Source organism: Hevea brasiliensis, chromosome 10 (assembly GCF_030052815.1).
Source record: "Hevea brasiliensis isolate MT/VB/25A 57/8 chromosome 10, ASM3005281v1, whole genome shotgun sequence".
Taxonomy (NCBI): Eukaryota; Viridiplantae; Streptophyta; class Magnoliopsida; order Malpighiales; family Euphorbiaceae; genus Hevea; species Hevea brasiliensis.
In genome coordinates, this window is record NC_079502.1 from 41,052,720 (window position 1) to 41,068,806 (window position 16,087).

General features: G+C 33.6%; 1 non-coding gene across 1 annotated transcript; it reads right to left on the reverse strand.

Annotated features, from left to right (window-relative positions):
- Positions 1 to 15,412: 15,412 nt before the first annotated feature.
- LOC131170075 (small nucleolar RNA R71) lies at positions 15,413 to 15,519 on the reverse strand. The gene has a single exon (XR_009141018.1). It is a non-coding gene; the product is annotated as a small nucleolar RNA R71 (small nucleolar RNA).
- Between the last annotated feature and the right edge of the window lie 568 nt (positions 15,520 to 16,087).

Sequence of the window (16,087 nt, forward strand, 5' to 3'; positions counted from 1 at the left end):
TGTGATTTATTATGCTTCGACAAATTGTATTTTACCTTAAGTTTTAAAGTTATTAGTTGTGCACCACTGAGTGATATACTCAGCGATAGCTTCTTTATGCTGTCGCAAGTAAGGGAAAGGAGAAGGCTACCGAGTGAGAGACTTAGAAGCAGCATTTGGTATTGATTGTGGGCATATATCGTAGTTATACCCCTGTAATTTCCTTTTGATGTATTTTGTACATATATGTATGGATGTACGGACATTGAGCAGTTTGTATTTAAAAGCATTACATTGCTATCACATTTTAAGTTTGTAACTATTTTGTATTTTACTTTGAGACTTATCAAAATGTAACTTTTACAATATTTAGTCTATCATTATTTCCAATGAATGTTTACATGTAATTTTAACTATTCTCATGCAGTTTTCCGCAAAAGAATTGATAAAATAAAAAGCTATGATTTGTTTTAAAATCCTTTATAGCATAACTAATGGGTTATCAGTAGGTGGAGTTCAGTAATTCCTTAGGTATGCTACGGAAACATGTCATGCCTTACCAGGGATAAGGTGTGACAGTGTAGTAGGCCAGATATTGCGTATTCTATTAGTTTGACTAGCAGGTTTCAATCAATCCAGGTTTGGAACACTGGATAGCTGTTAAGAATATCCTTAAGTACTTGAGAAGAATTAAGAATTTATTCTTGATTTATAGAGGTGGCGACCTACAATTGGATGGTTATACTGATTCTGATTTTCAATTAGATATCGATGATAAAAAGTCTACATCTGGTTTTGTGTTCATTTGTAATGGAGGTGCAGTCAGTTGGAAGAGTTTCAAACAGAGTACAACTGCTGATTCCACTACAGAGGCCGAGTACATTGCTGCGTCAGATGCTGCAAAAGAGGCTATTTGGATAAAGAAGTTCGTGATAGAACTTGCAGTAGTTCCTTCCATTGAGTTAGCAGTTCCTCTCTACTATGACAATAATGGAGTGGTCATTCGGGCTAAGGAACCCCAGTCTCACCAGAAATCCAAACACATAGAAAGGCGCTACTACATTATCAGAGAGATAGTTGGGTGAGGAGATGTAGCCATGTAGAAAATAGTATCAGCCGAAAATCTAGCTGATCCATTCACAAAGCCTATGTCACAAACTCAGTTAGATCGACATCTTGAGAAGATGGGTTTAAGATATTGTAATGAATGGCTCTAGTGCTAGTGGGAGATTGTTAGTACTATGCCTTAGAGCATATCATTTTGTATGCATCTTGTACATATTTTATTAATAAAAGGCAATTTCACTTTTCCATTTACATAATCTATTTATGTGTAATTGAAAAGGTCCATTGATATTTTGTTAGAAATTCTATTCTTAAGTTGTTAAGAATATGAGAGACAGTATTTCTAGCATAAAGTATCATAAATTGATTCACAATCGAGGATACTTAACAAAGGACATGACTTATCCAGAAAGATTGTAATCATGTTTGTTCCCAATGTATTAATATGAGATATAAATAAGTTGGAGTGGTGAGTCTCATGCCACATAAGAAACATGATAGGCACTTATACATGATAAGTAGGCCGAACCAGTGACGCTTATGATAAGCACATGGAGTTTACTCTTGTCAATGCATTGTCATACATCATATCAGTGCATATAATCTTTAGACCTGAGATAACACAGTTATCTTGAATATAGGTGGTTTGAGTTTGATACTGCTTTCATACTTGTACTATATATAGGTATATGGGTATGTGTTGGCTCCTACTAGTTATATATGGAGATAGGTGTTGATCAAGATGGAATCCTTTACCCTAAGTAAATAGGGATAAAATCCTATGTTTATTTAATTGTTCTTAATGATTTAAGTTCCTAGCCAGGATAAATAGATTTAGTCAGAAAAGAGTTTTTGACAAGAAAATCTAATTAATCAAGAATTGGAATTAAAAGAGAACATAATGTTCATAGCAAATAGAGTTTGACATTTACCATGACTCCAGCTGGAATTGGGATTTTGTAACGAAGAGATTATAGTGCATGGTAACATATAATTAAAGGTTCATTTAATATATTTCTTATTACTAATTGGGTGGCCATGGCATGCTATGCTAGGTGTCAACCATGGTTTATGATATGTCTGAAATGATTTAGAGAAATCATTTAAGGTAAGAAAGAGTTCTAATGATATTATGGGATAATATCATTTATCATTGCCAATAAGTAATGAGCCTAGTAAGTCACATATCTATACAAGTTAATCACCAAATAAAATGTGATTTAATTGATTAATTAAAGAGTTTAATTAATTAATTAAATAGGTTTGGTTTGCAATAAGATTGCAAAGTCCCTAGCATAACTTGAAACAAAATCTAGGTTATTGGATGTATAGCATAAATTAAATTTATATTTAATTGTTTAAATATGAATTTAATTTTGAGAAATTAATTAATGAAGATTAATTAATTAATTAATTTATATTTGATATAAATTAATTTGAAGAGGAGAAATTATAATTTTGGATTGAGAACTCAAATTAAAAAAGTAAGGTTAAATTGGTCATTTCACATGGTGACATGTGGCACCATATAAGCTTGCTATTTGTCTTCCAATCATGTAAGATGATAAAAGTCAAGATTCAATCTACCTTTTGACACTTGGCTTGAGGAGATTAAGTCAACAAAAGTAAGATTAAATCAAGTGGTGACATGTGGCAAGGGAGTTAGTGAAACTTTAACCTAAGTATAAAAGCAAAAAGTAAAAGAAACAAAATGACACTCTTCCTCTCTTTAAGGTGGACGACAACCATTGTTTCCCTCTCCTCTTCTTGCTTTCTCAACTAATTCAAGGAGAATCCTTCCATTTCCTTTGAATTAAATTTGCTAGAAAATGTTTCTAGTCTTCCATACATTCGTACAACCCCACTAAAGCATAAACCCCAAACTTCAAGTGGTTGAATAGGCTTGGGAAGTCAAATTGGGGTTGCCATTGGTCTGATTGTGGTGGACAAGCTAGAGGGACAACATTTGGGGTCCCAAGTGCATCCTAAGAGTGTGAATTGCATCAATTGCGTATCAAGAGGTTGGTACTCAAAATCCCCCCTTTTAATTAGGGATTAATGAATTAATTTGTTAATTCACATTCTTTAATGGCAAATGAAGATTTTAATGCATACTAAAATGTGTCTTGGTATGCTTATAAGCATTGAAATTCATTAGGCACATAAAACATATAGTATGTTGCATGTAACCCTATATTAAAGTTTTAAATTTCAATGCTTAAATGCCCTAATTCCCATGCTTCCATGCCCTAATTCCAATGCTTCCATGCCTTCAATCATGTATAACACTTTACCCAAGCTAGAATTCAAGTTTAATTTTAATTCAACACATCAAAACCCTTACTCCACATGGGTTAACCGGATTCCTACTTCTCCACCCCCCCCCCCCCCCAATACATGCTTATGTTTCTTCACTTCTTATATAATTCCTTCATAATTCAACAAAATTTTAAGATTTGAAGAAGAAAGAAAACTAAATTAAGCACCAACCTCACTTGCCCAATTCTTCAAGCATTTAATTTTCAAGATCTCTTCTTTCTTTTACTTCAAATAACTTCTCCAAGATTAATTAGCAAGGTTTTATATTGGTGGATATGGGAAATATAGAGGGAATTCAAGAAAAATTAGAGCTTTGGAAAGCAACAATGGAGGAAGACAAAGGGGAGTGGGGCGGCCAAGGTGAAGGGAGAGAAGAAGATGAGAGCTTTTGAAAATAAAAAGAAATTTATCTCTTTTGTCTTATATACCTAGGTGTCTTATTTTAATTATGTCATGCTTATATCATAATTCTATTTAAGTTTTCATTTCCTTTATTTTTCTTCATTTAATTACACATTTTTAGTTAACTTTTCATCAAAATTTTCTTCATATTTTTTTACTTTAATTTCACTTAATTTAATTGACATTTTGGTCAAAAGTCAACTCTGAGAGTAAATTGACCAAAATGCCCTTCATCGGGTTATAGTCTATTTTTTTCATTAATACCGATATTTTTCCATAACCCAATAGTTATTTTGATTTTTTTTTATTATGCTTATTTCAAATTATTTTCATCTTAGTTTTAGTCCTCAACTTGGCTTTGAATAGTACTATTCACTGATTGAAAATGGTACTATTCAGAGCTCGAAAAATTCGGATACAATGGCATTAAAATTATTAATGAATAAAGCAAGATAAGATAAAGTGTTCCAGCACAGAATATAGCATTTTTTGTCCAGCTACACTGTAGATCGGGTAAGGGGTGTTACAAAAATTTTCAATTTATTATTTTTTTTTACGTTTAAATTCGTGTTTTTTAACTTATGTAAATAATTTTTATTAATTGATTTTACTTTTATATTATAATTAGAGAGTTTTACCTTATGTATGAAAATAAACAATTTTATTGTGATTGGGCACTTAATACCATTTCAATACAATTAAAAAAATAATAATCGTGTTTGAAGAGTACCAAACTAAGAAAACTAATTTTAATTGGTTATTAAAATTAATTTATTTTAAATTTTTATTATTTAAAGAAATTTAGTCAACTAATTCTAATTTTAATAGAATTAAGTTAATAATTAAAAAATAAATAAATGCCAACGTTAAAGTAAAGGAGATATATATATATATATATATATATATATATATATTTATATTTATATTTATTTATTTATTTATTTATATTTAAAGGTTGTCATGATGTTTCTGTAACTCCAAGACCTTAGCTGCTAAGCTATGTTTGAGAGTGATGCACTTGTATCATATAGGCATTTAAGGGTGGTAATTATTACAGTTCATTCTTGTTTAGATAGTTAATTGCATAATTTTTAGTTAATTCTTTTATATTTTAGATTCCATGTTGACCAAGCTTAATTCTTTGATTTCTGTGTTATATTAGGTGATTTGATGCAATCCTAACACCAAGAACAAGTGTGGAGAAGTTTGGAAGCCAAAAAGTGAAAGTTAGAAAGCTAGAAAGATTACACAGGCCGCGCAATCAAGCAACATGACCCTTGCAACATAGCCATGAAAGATAGCCAATACATGGGTCGTGTCATATGCCCTGTATAACCATCCTCAACCCATATAATCTTTTGTTCCTTCATAAATTGCAAAGCTCAGATGTCCAAAGCATTACACACGGCCCTGCCCTATGCAAAGTTATATAGGCCATGTAATGGCTGCCAGTGGAGAATCCCAATTCGACTTTTCTTCATTTTTGCTTGACTCAAAAGGATTTCTAAGGTTGCTAAGACTCTAAATTAAGTGCTGTTACATTAGATATAAATATAAGAAGTTAGGAATAAAGAGAGGATCGATTCTTTAGCATTCAAGCAATTCCACCTCGGAAGAAATCATTAGCAAGATTTCTGAAAAAGATTCTCAGCCAAAGTTTTTAAAAGTTCAAAGCTACAAAATTCTCATTTTAGGTTTCCTCATTCTATTTCCACTAATGTGTTTCTTTTATTTTCTTATTTCAAGATTAATTATAGAACTCACCATGAGTGAGTAGTTTTCCTTATTCTAGAGTTAGGGATATAGCACTTTCAAATTAGTTATGGATTCAATTTAAATAAATTTGGTATTTTTTCTTTAATTCAATTTCTTGTGCTCTTTATGTATGCTATGTATTGGTACCCACTTAGTATTGATTTTAGATATTAATTGAAGTATTAAAAGGTGAAAATTAATATTGGATAACAAGGATTTTGAACTTATGGTTGACCTAGAGATAGTGATGCAAGTTGACGTCTAGGCTAGAAGCAAGCTTATATTTTATTAAAATGATTTTCCCATGGAACGCCCAAAACCAAGCAATAATCACAGCCTAAACAACTCTTTTACTAAAAAGATGACATAGGCACCAACAGGTGATGAATAACCACTTTGATTAGTAGAAGAAAGTCAAGGATCTGATACAAATGGGGTAACTTGTGCAAGATTATACCAGATATCAAAATGAGACATTATAGGTGACTAACTTATATTGAATCTAAGTTCTTAGTGAAACTTAGGAAACATATATAAAACTCTCTCAAAGGAGTTCTTAAGCTTATAAGCTTAATAATGGCAGATTTTAAAAACTGAAACTAATAAAATGAAGAAGAAAGCCTTATAAGGCTGTCCATGGTTTTGCCAACACTTAGATTCTTTATCTAAGGGTTTGTCCAAGTGTTGGATAAAATACATTTAGATTCTTTATCTAAGGGTTTGTCCAAGTGTTGGATAAAATACATTCACCCCATTTTAGGTAAAAATCATAGTTATAAATCTAAACCAAATTTAAAGTTTGAAATCTGAATTTTAAAATTTGATCATAAAAGTTTCTTTTGTCTTATAGCTGAAAATGGCAATGTTGTTTTTCCCTTTATATCTTGAACAAGAGGCATTCCCTTTCCTTTGTAACTTGGATAAAGCTCACAATGTGACGCCCCTCACCCGTCTACAGTGTAGTTGAGCGAGGAGTGCCACATTCGGTGCCGGAGCACCCTATCTTATGCTGTCCTGTTCATTGTTAATTTTAAACTTATAGAAAACATGTGGTGATTTTTTTTCTCACAATTTAATTTCTGTGGATACCCGGACAAAGCCTCCTCTTTTTAGTTGGCATCTAGCGGGTTCCACTAGTTACCTGTTAAAAACAATTTTATATCTCTACATGCCATATCATGTCATTTTTGCTCATACAATTTCAAGTTCATTCATATAGAAATTCATATACAAAAATTCATAACTTTATTTACAATCCAAATTATATAATTACAATCTTTATTGGCATCACCAACAAGTAATTACATCATGCTTATACACAATGAACTAAAATACTAGTCTATACATGGGCTCTACCAAAATACAAAAAATTGATGAGGTGAACTCTAGACTATATGCAGATCTGGTCAACTGTGGTCAGGACACTACTATGGCGAGTATTGATCTTCAGTACCTACGTGATGGAAAAACCAACGCACTAATCAAATTGCTTAGTGATGCATAATTTAAAGAAATGTAATTAAACAATTAAAATAATTATTGTCTGCAAAATTCCACAAATTCTAAGTCGTTTATGAATTTTCTGCACTTTGGAAACAATTGGATTTAACAGTATCTTTTTTGGTTATTGCTTATATTTTCAGTCCTACTTAATGTGTAATAGTACAGACTATAAGTGATGGATACATAGGAGTATACTGGTTAGACAACCATATATCTATCCTGTATTCATTTGTCATGTCAGGCACAAGGCCAGCGGGCAGGCTTTTTAAGCCAGATATAAAATTAGGCACAATGGCTAACGAGCAGGCATAGAGCCTGTAGATCAATAATATCAGACATATATTGTCAGTAAATGATTATCCATGTAGGCAGTACTGCTATCTATAGTCCCTAATTTATATACCAATCAATCCATACAATATACATAAGCCTAGTTTTACTTTGGGCAATTAAGCATTATTAATATCTTATTAAACTTTTCATGTCATTTTGTAGTGGAAAAGTGGGTCTCACATACCTATTTCATGTAAATTAATGTTGGGCAGCATATTAGGGTTGAAAACCTTACCATTCATAATTTGGTTATGAACCTTTCTTTATGTTTAGATTTAATGTCTAAATTTTACCTATTAATTTGAGCAATTTGTGTCCACTGTTTGGCCCCACTTCCTTCATCGAAGTTGTTCTTCTATGTCTCATCTTTATTTTCCCTTTTTTAATCATGTCAATTTGATTTGTAGAACTCAAGTTATGGTCAAATAACCATAACTAGGCCAATTCTGAATTTTGGTTCCCTTACTAGGCAGTTTTAATATTATACTTTGCCAATTTTATTTGAGTAGGTTGATGCCATATTGTGGTCTACTATTCTTCATCGGATATGTTTTCCTATGTCTTATGGTCACTCAAAATTTTTTATTGTGATTTTTCAAGTCTTGTAGAATTATTTATAGTCAAATTATTGACCTAGACTCAAGTGTCTTATAGTAACAGGATTACAAATAGGTTAGTAGTTTTGACCAATATTTAAGCTTCTTACATTCATAGGTTGAGGAAAATGTTTGAAGCAAAGTTGAAGGTCTGGTTCTTAGCTTTCCAAAATGGTATGGCTCATTTCAATTGAAGATTTCTAGTGGGGGATATGCTTAAGACACTATTCTGGAGTTAATGGTCATTTTTACCATTTCTAGAATTGGTATGCCAACTTAATTAAGTTAATTGACCTAGTTCCCTTAATTTCTGGGTTTGGGTCAAAATACCATTATCGTAGGCCTATGTCTTATTGAAATTTTGGCAATGGTTTCAGGGTATTTAGAGTGCTATGGACCAAATTATGGCTTCTTTGCCAAAACTAGTCAAGTAGTCTTTATTTAGCAATTATGGGCAGTTTCAATTCTGGACAGTTTTGGCACCCCAACTTGGGCAAGCAATTTGCTTAGGTAAATGACATTTTTGGGTTTTGGTGTCTTCACAATAGTTGTATCGCTATGTATAAGCTTTCCAATGGTATAAATTTCAGGTCATTTGGACCTGTCTACAGTGAGATATTACCAAATGAATGAACACTGTTCATTTGGTCATTTTCTGGGTTCACTAAATGGCAATCCGGATTAGGGCAAGCTTTTGGTCACTTTTTGGGTAGATTTTGGACATGACTTCTATATGAAAATTGGTGCATTTTAGGTCTGGTTTTACCTTCAATTAGCCTCATACCAACTGGGGTCACACAATTTCACTTATGGCTTAAAACATATACTGCCATCAATAAGTACTCAACCTGCAAGGAAATTACACTCCCAATATTTATTTCTCCATCACCCAAACTTCAAATAGCATACATGGCACATCTAAGTATCATCAATGATCTCAATACAATCAATTTCCAGCAGTATACACAAGTCTATAATAGTTAGTTCAAAACCCTACTTCAAATGGTCAAATTCAACAACAATATGCACATGAAACAATTGCTAACACATGTTACTTCAACTATCAACATCTAATTCACTTCCCTATATCCATGAACACCATTAATCCTCATTTAATTCATGAAACTATCCATCTCTTAAGTTCCTCAAGGCTATCAAATTTGGGCAGTTTCACTAGTCACTCATAATTTGTTCAAAGCCCTAATTTAAAGTGTCAAAGTCAACAATATACATGCAATTAAATTCTTATAATCTTAGTCACCTTAATCAACATTATTAATCACTAATTATATGTATAAAAAAATCAATAACCATGCTTATCAAGGCTGCCAATTGAACAGTTTCAAGCCTAAGACAAAATTTCCAATTCATGGTTACAAATCCTAATTCATAATCAAACCTCAAACACCCACATACAATTTTATCTTAATTTATGTAATTACAGTAATTAACATTACTAATCACAATTTTCATGTAAAAATAAATCAAATCCCCAAATTTCCCATGGTTGCCGAATTGGGGGTTCTCAATTTCTTATCATTTTCAATCAAATTCCTCATCATATCCACTCATTTCAATGTTTAATTAAAGAAAAAGGAGAAATTATGCACTGACCTTTAATTCTAGAATTTCTCAACCTTATAAACTTCACCAAACCTTGTCTTTCTTGCTACCTATAGTCTACCCATGGTGTGAGGATCACTTTTCATGAAAGGAGTTGTAAGAAATAGGGCATAAACATGGAGAGATGAAGCTTGCATGTGGGGCATCAATGAAGGGAAGAAAAGGGGTAGGGTTCGGCCACTTTGAAAGAAATGGAGAAGATGAGTCTTTCTTTAACAATTTCTGCCATCTTTTTCACCTTTTTATACCCCCACTAAGTTAATTTAATAATATAAAAATCTAGGATTTTAAAAATTCTAATTGACCCCACTTAAGTTCCTTTAATTACACTATATGTAAATTTCATATTTTCATGAGATTTTTAACAATTTAATGCCACTCAGTTTTAATGGACTTTTTGGTCAAAATTCAACTTGAGGTGCCAAATGATCAAAATGCTCCTCTTCGGGTTAAGTCCCACTTTTTCAGTAATACCAATCAAATCCCTAATTCGACGGTCCCCTTTTATTTTTATAATATCTATTTTATTTTTATTTTCACCTTTACCAATTAATTAAATTTTCTTTGACATTTTAATGTCATTTACACCTCGATAAATTTTTAAGTAAACCCCGGAAATTATTTTCTAGGGTTCCTCGTGGGTCTAGGACATGGCTCTTTTAACCTAATTTTATTTCATGTCTTTTATTTTTCCTAAATTTTTCTTGCATTTTCTTATCATATATTTCATCATTTTATGTCTCCTCACTATCGTTTAAATGTAGCTCCTGGCATTCTGACTGTCCGAACAGACATTAGCCATTAGAACCGTAGAACGTACGGATTACCAATGGTGAGGATGTTATAATTCTTCCTCTCTAAATAAAATTTCATCCTTGAAATTTACCTGATGTGAAGAGCTGAGGGAACTATTGCCTCATTATGTCCTTGCTCTCCCAAGTTGCCTCTTCTGTGTTGTGGTGTCTCCACAGAACTTTGACCAGTGGAATTCTCTTATTTCTAAGCTCTTTTACTTCCTGTGCCAAGATTTTGATTGGCTCTTCTTCATATGTCAAGTCAGGTTGCACAATTATCTCTTCTGCTAAAATGACATGTGAAGGATATGATCTGTATCTCCTAAGCATCGACACATGGAATACATTGTGAATCTTGTCCAGCTCAGGTGGTAAAGCTAGCCTGTAGGCTATTGGACCCACAAGTTCAATGACATCGTATGGACCAATAAACCTAGGGCTTATGTAACACCCCTATATGCATAGTCCTGTGCAAATCACTGTTCCGGTGATCGGTGTCGGTCCTGACAATTAAGAGGATAAGGACCATATTTAAGTCACCTAGAAAAGCCCTGAACAAAAATTAATAGTGATTACCAGAAGGTGAGGAATAAATAAAAAAAAATAGAACATAAAAGATTAAATGAGTCGGGGGTCACGGCAATGGGTGACCGCACTGGGAAGTGACTGCAAAGTCAATTGTAACCCTAAATTCGTAAGGGACATGGTGACACTGCAGTCCTAGGAAAAATTGCAAAGCTAGGGAAAATATGAAAATCACAGAAAAAGGTGTAGAACTAGATCAAATAATTAGGTCAAGGTTCTAGAAGAAATACTAAATTATTAGTAAACCGGATCAGACCGACGAGGGGCAAATTAGTCAATTCACCCTTAGATGTGACTCATGACCTAACTGTCCAATAAAAAGTGAGAAATTAAAATTGTGAAATATATAATTAAATTGAAGAAGTGAGGAAAAAAAAGAAAAAGAAAATAAGGATTATTACATCATCATGGTGACATCATGCATGACTTCATAATTAATTTTAATTTAATTACTTAATTTCACTAAGTCAAATTCTGGATAAATATGCATAAAATGAAAATAAAAACAAAAAAAAAAAATAATTTTGGTCTTCTTCCTTAGAAGTGTGCAGCCCCGTCTCTCTCATCTCTTTCATCTCCTCTTTCCTTAACCCACCATTAAAGCTCATTTTGAGCTTGATCAATCCCTAAATCCCGCCATAAAACTTTAATTTCCACCATTAGACCTTGTATTCAAACCATGATAAAGAGTTTGACAACAAAAGGAAGAAGAAAGGAAGAAGTTTTGAAGAGTTGGAAAATTCTCAAATTAAGGTAAGTTAGTTTTAAGTTCTCTCTTTCTTTACATATTGATTCATTGATGGGATCATAGTTTAATTAAGTAGAATAACTTAAGAAATTATGAAAAATTCTCATTAAAATCAAGTAGTAAATTTTGACCAGCCTAGGGTTGATGGGAATTGAAGTGTTTGATGAAGTTATAACGTGATTTAGAGCTTGTGCAATGTTGAATATATGATGTGAACATTGAATTGTATAAATTAGAGTTATTGATAAATTAGGGTTTTAGACTCTTAGGGTTTTGGGGAGAAAATTTGAGAATTTAGTATATTGATGTACTTTGACCTAAGTGAGGTTTAAAATGGTTAATTGGTGTAATTTAGAATGTGTTTGAATGGTTAAAATTGAAATAGGATTGTGAATGTGTGATGTTCAATTATGAACAGCCAGACCTATGTCCACTTCAGGGACCAAAACTATAATTCTACCACTCCAATTGGTGTGAGGCCAATTGGATATGAAAGTAGACACATAATTCCACCATTTTCATGGAGAAACCCTGCCCTGAAAATGACTCTAAATTATTGAACAATTAGGTCAAACTCGGAATTGGCACACTGCCACTATACAAAAATGATCAAATAAATAGTATTTGTTCATTTGGCCATAACTTGGTGTAGGAAGGTCCAAATGACCTGAATTTTATACCGATGGAAAGCTGAGACATAGCACTACAACTTTTATGAAGAACACAAACCAAAATTTCGACCATAAACCATCAAAAAAGTGAGCTATAATCGGCATACCAAAACTGCCAGAACCAGAATTGTGCCCAGAATTCTGGGTTGTAACTAATCCGGCCAGCCTTAGAAAAATAGGCATAACTTGAGCTACAAAACTCCAAATGGAGTGATTCAAAAAGGGAATTAAAGAAGAAACATTAAGGAACAACTTTGATGGAGGAAAGTTGGCCAAAATTCCATTGTAGATAGACTAATGGAATAGTAGAAACTTTGACCCAAAATTGAATTTTTGGGATTTTACTTAGGTAGTTTGGAAATTTAATTGGCAATCAATGCCAACAAATTTGACACCGAAAATGTGGTATATGGGTGCAATTAGAATTAATAAACCTATTAAGTGTGGAAAAGTCAACATTTTGACTTGAATAGTACCATGAATAGTGCTACTATACACAAATTGCAAAGGACCTGAATTTATAAACTGTAATGAGTAGGATAAGTCTGCAAAGAAATTATTGGAATTTAATTAGTAGAAATGGATACTGAAGCACTTTAAATTTTTGTGTTTCAGTTGGAAAGGGATCTTCGAAGGAGAAATGAAAATTTGAGTAAATTGGTTAACAAAAGAGGTGTGCGCACAACTAGTTTTAAATTGTTCATGTTTTGCATATTTTATTTGATTAAATAATTTTAGTTTCTTTATGTATTATGTTTATGATACACTTGAATTGTATAAATGTTTTTAAGCACATTTGTATACTATCTCATAGTATTTAGGCAAGTATTTTCATGCATAGTAGTTGATTTCATTTAGTTTTTGTAATTTCTATTGTCAAGCCCTTAATTCCATGTTTTCTGCATCATTTCAGGTGTTCGGGTGAAGCTCCACAGTATAGGAGTGCAAAAGGAAGCTTGGAGAGGTTAAGAGACTGAGTATTGCTGCTGACACAAAGTACACAGGTCGTGTAAGCCAAGCCCCAAACTTGTGTAACCTTCTGCCAGAAGAAAGAAACAAAAGTACACGGGTTGTGTATTTAGACCCATGTAATATGCAGGGACCCTTGTAAGTCTCTACTGGGCACAAGGTTGAAGAATCTTATGGGAACAAAAGTACACGGCCCATGTAATCAGGCTCGTGTAGCTGGCGCAGACCTGTGTAACTCTCTGTGCCAATGCAATACTCTGCCATTCCACTCCAGCAAGGTACACTACCCTGGGCCGTGTAGTGACACACGGGCCGTGTATTATGCGGTAGCTAGTTTTATAACTCGAATTCCCACTCTTGTTTTCTGATTTAAATGAGACTCCTAAAGCCTTTTGGACTCAAAATGACTTAACCCTAGAGCAACCACTATAAATAGAAGAGAAAACATCAGAAAGAGGAGGCTCTCTTTTATCTTTTGACAGCACTTTTGAGGAGTTTTTGAAGGAGAGAAATCCACACTCTGCACTCTCTCCAGTCATCTCGAGGAGAGAAACATCAGTACCAAAAGGAGTTTTCCAGCTGAAGCTCCCACAAGATCAAAGCTGCAAACTCTCTTCGGTTCCTTCATTTCATCTCCTTAGACAGTTTTCTATTGTTTTGTTTCTTCTACATGATTTTCTTTTTACTGTTTTTATCGTTTATCATGATGTTTGCTGAACTCACCATGAGTGAGTAGCTTTCTTATTCTGGATTTGGGAGAGTAATGCTTGCAATTATTATTATGGATTAACACTAAGTTTTATTTATTTGGATTTGAGATTCGTTTCTTGATTTAATTTCTTGTGATCTTAATGCATGCTATGTGCTGGTACCCTCTTAGCCATGATTGTAGATGTTAATTGAAGGACTGAAAGGTGAAGATTAATATTAGAAAATCAAAATCTTGAACCTAGGAATTCTGACCTAGACATAGGCTGATACCTTTGTGGAACTTCAAAATTGGTCAAAGATCTTAAAGGATTTTAATTAATTTGATCACCACGAAATTTGGGTTTGAGTTAATTAGAATACACCCTAGATGCCTTGAGAGAGGATTTAGGATAACTTAGGACTAATTTCCATTAAGGACAATGATCCTTAATTCAGTAAATAAACGAGATAACATCCCTAGTAAGATTCAAGTGTGAAATCTTAATTCCAGAATTGTTTCAAATAAATTATTTCGTTTTAAATTTACCATTCTAGTGTTTAAGGTTAACAAACTTCATTCTCTAAGTATTCGATAGCATAGACAGTCAAAATTACTATATAGATTAGTACTTACTAATCACATTCCTCTTGGGAATGATACTCTACTCATCACTTTATTACTTGTTAGCGATCCGTGCACTTGCGGGGTTGTAAAATCAGCGAAACAAGTTTTTGGTGCCGTTGCCGTAGATTTTGACTTTAGTAATATCAAGCGATAGGTAATTTAGATTATTTAGGCAACTATATTTATTATCTAATTTTATTTTACTTGTTGTATTTCTCTTCTTTTCTCTCAGGTACTTGATCTGGTATATGACCAGAACAAGGCCAGAAGAAGAAATATTGGATTGTGATTCGAAGATAGACAGAACTCTGAGAGCCATCAAGAGGGAAAGGAAACATCAAGAGCATGGTCAAGGAGTTCCTGAAATTCTAACCATGGCATATAATAATGATAGACCAAGACTCTTGAGAGATTACAGAGCTTTATCAGTCCAAGGATTTTAGCCCAGTGTCACTAGACCCACAGTGGAAGCCAACAACTTTGAATTAAAACCAACATGGCTCCAAATGATTCAATAAACCCAGTTTGCAGGTTCACCAATAGAAGACCCACACTATCACCTCCAGTGCATCCTATGTGATACATTCAAGATGAATGGAGTGTCTGATCAAGCAATAAGACTCAGAGCATTCCCATTCTCCCTTCGGGACAGAGCAAGGAAGTGGTTACTTTCTCAACCAGCTGGAACATTCACCACTTGGGAAAACCTCTCTCAAGCTTTTCTAGCAAGGTATTTTCCACCTGCAAAGACTGCAAAACTGAGGCCTGAGCTCAATACCTTCAGACAAAAGGAAGGAGAATCACTCTATGACACATGGGAAAGATATAAAGACCTGCAGAGGGAATGTCCACACCATGGCATAGAGGATTGGCTATTAGTGTAAAATTTCTATAATGGGTTACTACCCTCTATAAGGAGCATAGTTGCTTCAGCTGTAGAAGGTGATCTAACGGAGAAAATAGTGACACAAGCACTTGAACTTCTAGAAAGGATTGCATACCATAAATATGAGTGGTCAAATGAAAGAGGAAATGCAAGCAGAACTGCAGGGGACCTAGAAGTAGACGCCCTAAGCATGATAAATGCTCAATTTGATCAGCTCACAAAGAGACTCGAAAGAATGCAAGCCAATGCAGTTGGTACAAACAATCAACATGAGGACAGCTATGGAGGATGATACATGAGTTCAGAATACAACAATTTCAATGAACCTTCTGTAGAACAGATGAGCTATGTGAATAATGGAGGAAACTTCAACCAGAGGCAGACCAACAATCTATATTCAAATACTTATAACCATGGATGGAGGAACCACTCAAATTTCTCATGGTCCAATCAGCAGAACCAGCCAATAAATAAGCAACAAGGGTACAAACCACCAGCACTGTGACACCCCTTACTCGTCTACAGTGTAGCCGAGCAAGATATG